Below are 6000 nucleotides of genomic sequence, written 5' to 3' on the forward strand. Positions count from 1 at the left end.
TTCTTCCCAAGATGTTAATTATAAGATCTTCGTGTCTGATAAAACTCTTTTGTCTCCCACTTCTTTTACCTCTCCAGTGGTCTTTGGTCTTTGTTATACCTTAGCTGTTTACAATGGAATGAATCTTTGATGTTAAGTACTGTTGATTTCTCTTCTTTGACCACGTAAGATTTAAAGCAAGGTGAGGTGAATCCAATCCCGTGTGTGATTAAACTGAAGACAATTCCTTTGTTTCTTTTCCCCGTTTTTTTCCCCCCTCATTCCATTGTATTACTGAAGAAAACAATTGCTATATAGCAATCAGTTGTCAACTGTTCTTTGTGAAATAGGTATTGAAATCAATGATGCATGTACTTTGTAAACTTTAGAATAAAAGCTGTTGCTAAAAGATGGAGACCTGTGGTCATGACAGTAGGGAACATTAAAAATAAAAAAGTAAAAATAGTATGTACAGGAAAAAAATCTAAAAATATTTTGAAAAAATAAAAACAAGGCTTATCTCAGAAGTATTTTAATACTTTTTGATTTTATATAAATAGGAGCTAAACATTTTATGATAATTTTTTAGATTCTGGCAGAGATTTGATCTTATCAAGTCAAATGACATCATACATCAAGCACAGTCATCATTTCTCATTGAAAAGCTCTGAGTCCTGGAGGTCTGTTACCAATCAATAACAAACCAACTGGCACAGTTCCCTGGAGGAAGCCACTGTCACTCCCCTCCTGGCAGCCAAAAGCTGGGGAGGTGAAGGCATTATTTGTTTCAGCAGCTGAAGTGGTGACACAGAAGATTCCCGTGTGCTCCAAGTCCCACACTCCTGCTGCACACGAGAGCACTCCAGAAGGAAGTCAGGCACATGACACTGTAATAGAGTTTTCAGCTCTGTCTGATTGCATTGCAAACACCACACATATTGAAACACTCTGGCAGCTTCCTAGTGCTCACAGTGAGGAACCTGAACCTTTTGACCTCAAACATCTTATTAAAGCCTTTGCTGGACTGTGTCTCTGCAAGGGAAAAAACCAAGAAACTACTGGACTTTTCTCCTCTATAATTCATTCAAGTAAGCCCTTGCTGAGTAGAGGACCTTGGCTTTGATGTTAAAGTCTTCTAATTGGAAGGAAGTGAAGTGTTAGCCTGTCAGGCTATTAGTCTCTCATCAAATGCTTTAGGAGGTATCAGAAAACTGAAGTTCTCACACTAGTGCAAAGAGAGCATGGAGTGGCCTGGTTTTTGTTAAAATGTTTAAACTTTGCATCTGTCTAACAATTTCCCCCCAAATTTAATATGTGGAGCTGTTCCTTGATATTTCTTTCCTTTTATCTGTACCTTTTCTTCTCAGAGCCTCCTTCTTTTCATTGCCTACAGCATATCAACTCCTGTTGGTAGGAACTGGTGTAAGCTATAAAGTCTAGGGATTCATATTACAGCCCAGATTCAAACCCAGGCATTTTGTGCCTAGTGGGACTCACTTCTTTGCTGTTTGACTGTGGAACACCTCCTCCTGTGGTGGTTTTCCTCACAGGAAAGTCACGTCTCAGAAGGTGGTCCTTAGCAATGCTAAAATCCAAATATTTCTAAAGAATGATTTTGTTCTAAAGCTTCAGCACAGGTCCAGGCTTTATTATTTGCTCAATGTATAGTTTTTACTTGCACTCAAACAACTTGAATTTAAAACTATGTTGCTGCTTTCCTAATTACGAGTGTTTTTGTGCATTACAGATTGGGTATCCAAACATGAGGATGGTGTGTTTCTGTTTTAGGCAAATCCAACTAGGTCAAAAGGAGAGTTGAATGGAGTCAAAGCCTTGCAGGGATCTGACTAAACTCCAGGATCATGCAAAGTTGAATTCTGTGCCATTTCTATCCTTTTAGTTGGAAATGGCATCCAAAATGTCACAGTGAAGGAAATGTGTGAAGCAATATAAAATAACTACCTGAAAGGAAATTACTGAATTGCTAATGCCCTTCCTTTAGAGTTATGAAGTTATAGTTATTTAGCCACATCTGCTCTATTTCTTGATTTACAGTATGAACCTAAAGAAATTTTGCACTACCAGTGTAAATGTTTCTGTTTTACAAAGTTTTCCCTGTTTTGATTTGTTTAGTAGCAGACTTATGCAAACAAATTACCTGTGGCATTTCATGCATATCTTCCATAATGCTAAGTTTCCTTTTGTATTGCAAGATTATGTCCATATGAAAGCAAATCTAATGCATCTGTGCCCTTATTATTCATGTCTTTTTCCTGGCTGAATATGTCCCTGTTCCTGTACAATTACAATTGTTTCTTTTTCATGCAAGTGTTTGAATGATAGTCAGATCTCTCACTTCAGCTTGGTTCTGGCAGCACTTTCATCTGCTTTTGGATGGGTCATGAGTTTTGTCTTTAAAACTTCTTTGAATTTCCCTCCACTGTTTCATTCCAGTGATCTTGTTAACTCTTTCTGTAAGTCATTCCCATCTCTGAATGTTTACTCTTTTATCATTAAATATTGTAAGGTTTCACAGCTCATAATTTGTTGACTCTGCTCTTCTTATTTGGAAAAATTATTTTTTCTTTGATAGTTTAAGCAAAAAGGCCTAAACAATTTCTTACATTTTAGTAAGCTTGATTGCTCTTTATATATCCAGGCTCCAAAGATATCCATGGCTCTTCACCAAATATGTGTGTTTCATGACAAAGGTAATTTACCTGTCTGGGCTCACTACAAAAATCCTCTCAACAATCCTCAACTATTCCACCCAGTTCAGCTGAAAACAGGTATGGTGCAAGAGCTAATAACTTCATTATTTTTGACACTTTTTCCATTGTTATGAATGAGAATTTAGTTTAATTTGGTTTATTGACATGTTTTGTTCTCTCTTGACATTAGATATTGGTATCATTTTACAGGATAGGAGGATGAAAACCAAACGTTGTTTTATTCATACAGCTACTTTTTCAGACAGACTCAGTTTGTGTTTGAGTAAGCAACAAAGAGCACTTGCAAGTCACTGCCTGTGGTATTTCAAAAGTGGGAGAGCATTTGCCAGGTTCCCAGCTGTACTCAAATACCACTCCTGTCCCTACAAAGGCATTATATCTCTCATGTTTGATCACTAACAGATGTCACTGCAGTAATATAGATCATTGTGGAAAATACTCAATTAAACAGAATTTCAGAGTCATTCACAGAGAGCTTTACAGTCTTTCTCATAATCATTCATTTGCCTTTCAGCATAACTCTGTAATGAGCTATCCCTTTGGCTGATTCCTTTTTCATTCTGTGTGTACCTTATGTACCATCCTCTCCAATTCAGCTCATAAACATCACATTTTTCAATATTGAATGCCTTAATGAAGTCCAGACACCTTAAATTTACACCTTTCACTTTTGTTAAATAGTAGTGTTTTATCAGAAAAACAAAACAGTTCCATGGTGTGGCTACAGAGAATTGATGTGAGATTTTATTTTATTTATTCTTTTATATCTACTTATTTTCCCCTTCTTTTAGAATTTATACCTGGACCAAAATCTTAGCTGTTACGCTCAAGATAAATATGTAGCAAATTTTCTTAGAAGCTATTATTAATGACCAGGTAAAGAAATAGATATTTTCCCTGAAATGTCCTGAGTTGTCCATTACTGAATTCCAGATTGGGCCTTCTTTCCTTTGATTTTCCCTAACCTGCCACACTGCCAAATAACCACCAATACTGTGCATATAATTTACAGAAAGTGTGGCTTTATATTCCCTGGAATACATAACCCTTAACACAAGCTACTTCATCTGGATATGTGCTGACTTAGAGCAGCTGAGAACCTCTCCCTTGTGTCCAGATTTACTGCCCATCTGGAAGACACTTAAGCTAAAGTTTATATAGAACTGGGCAATAACTTAAGCCACATTAAAGAAGAGATCAGAACAGGCATATATAGAATTCCTTTCAAGCTGCATTTGCTATTAAACTGAAAATAGCTCCAATTTCCAAACCAAAGGTAAATCTCAAGTGAAGCCAAGTTGGTGAACAGCCTGTGAGTTACATCAGTGCTTAGTCAGAGGCAGAAGTCCTTGTTGCAAGCAGAAAGTGTGAGTGTGGATATGCATGACTGGCATACCTATGCTGGTTTAATCCCAGCCATCTGGATAAAAATCACAGCACGAGAGCCCGAGCTCAGCACGAGCTCAGCACGATGTCAGCATGAGCTTCAGAGTCCCACTGAGCCCAGTGCAGCTGTGTGCTGGAGGCAGCGTGCTCCAGGTGGAGTCTGCACAGGCTGACCCGCTGCTGGCTCACGGTGGGAGCAGCTCCATCCCACCTGGCACAAGATGGGAGCAGCTCCATCCCAGCTCACACCCAGCAGCTCCATCCCAGCTCACACCCAGGAGCTCCATCCCACCTGGCACATCCAGCAGCTCCATCCCAGCTCACCCAGCAGCTCCATCCCAGCTCTCTCACCCAGCACTCCATCCCAGCTCTCACCCAGCAGCTCCATCCCAGCTCTTACCCAGCAGCTCCATCCCAGCTCTCACACACCCAGCAGCTCCATCCCAGCTCTCACACCCAGCAGCTCCATCCCAGCTCTCTCCTGGCACACCCAGCAGCTCCATCCCAGCTCTCTCACCCAGCAGCTCCATCCCAGCTCTCACACCCAGCAGCTCCATCCCAGCTCTCACACACAGCAGCTCCATCCCAGCTCTCACCCAGAGCTCCATCCCAGCTCTCACACCCAGCAGCTCCATCCCAGCTCTCACACCCAGCAGCTCCATCCCAGCTCTCACACCCAGCAGCTCCATCCCAACTCTCTCACCCAGCAGCTCCATCCCAGCTCTCTCACCCAGCAGCTCCATCCCAGCTCTCTCACCCAGCACTCCATCCCAGCTCTCACCCAGCAGCTCCATCCCAGCTCTTACCCAGCAGCTCCATCCCAGCTCTCACACACCCAGCAGCTCCATCCCAGCTCTCACACCCAGCAGCTCCATCCCAGCTCTCTCCTGGCACACCCAGCAGCTCCATCCCAGCTCTCTCACCCAGCAGCTCCATCCCAGCTCTCACACCCAGCAGCTCCATCCCAGCTCTCACACACAGCAGCTCCATCCCAGCTCTCACCCAGAGCTCCATCCCAGCTCTCACACCCAGCAGCTCCATCCCAGCTCTCACACCCAGCAGCTCCATCCCAGCTCTCACACCCAGCAGCTCCATCCCAGCTCTCACCGAGCAGCTCCATCCCAGCTCTTACCCAGCAGCTCCATCCCAGCTCTCTCACCCAGCAGCTCCATCCCAGCTCACCCAGCAGCTCCATCCCAGCTCTCACACCCAGCAGCTCCATCCCAGCTCTCACACGCAGCAGCTCCATCCCAGCTCTCTCCTGGCACACCCAGCAGCTCCATCCCAGCTCTCTCCTGGCACATCCAGCAGCTCCATCCCAGCTCTCACCCAGCAGCTCCATCCCACCTGGCACATCCAGCAGCTCCATCCCAGCTCTCACACCCAGCAGCTCCATCCCAGCTCACCCAGCAGCTCCATCCCAGCTCCCTCCTGGCACACCCAGCCCAGCCGAGCAGCTCCAGGGCTCTCTGCACTGCCCAGGACACCCTGCCTGTCCTTCCTGACAGGAAAGGGCTGCTACAAACCTTCTTTCTACCTTGGCTTCCTTCGTGTTTATTTTTGTGGCATTGTAGTAAACACACAGGTTGTCAAATTGCCAAACCTTTATCCAGGAAAATAGGGCCACACAGTTTTGGAAGGAAACTTTGCCAGAACGTAGTAAGTGGAAAACAATTTTGTCTGAAATTTCCCAGAAATAGCCAGTCATAGGAGGAAACCCAACAAAGAACATTAAATAAAGGATTAGTTTAGAAATTATGTGATAATAGCTCCTTGTAGTGCAGAGTTTGACAATTGTAAAATAGGCAATGACATCAGTTCTTCCCATAATTTACTATTATTAAAAAAAAAAATAGGAGCAAGACTTTCAACTGGATTAGCTGCATATTGTATATTTTAAAAA

Source organism: Catharus ustulatus, chromosome 3, assembly GCF_009819885.2.
Source record: "Catharus ustulatus isolate bCatUst1 chromosome 3, bCatUst1.pri.v2, whole genome shotgun sequence".
Taxonomy (NCBI): Eukaryota; Metazoa; Chordata; class Aves; order Passeriformes; family Turdidae; genus Catharus; species Catharus ustulatus.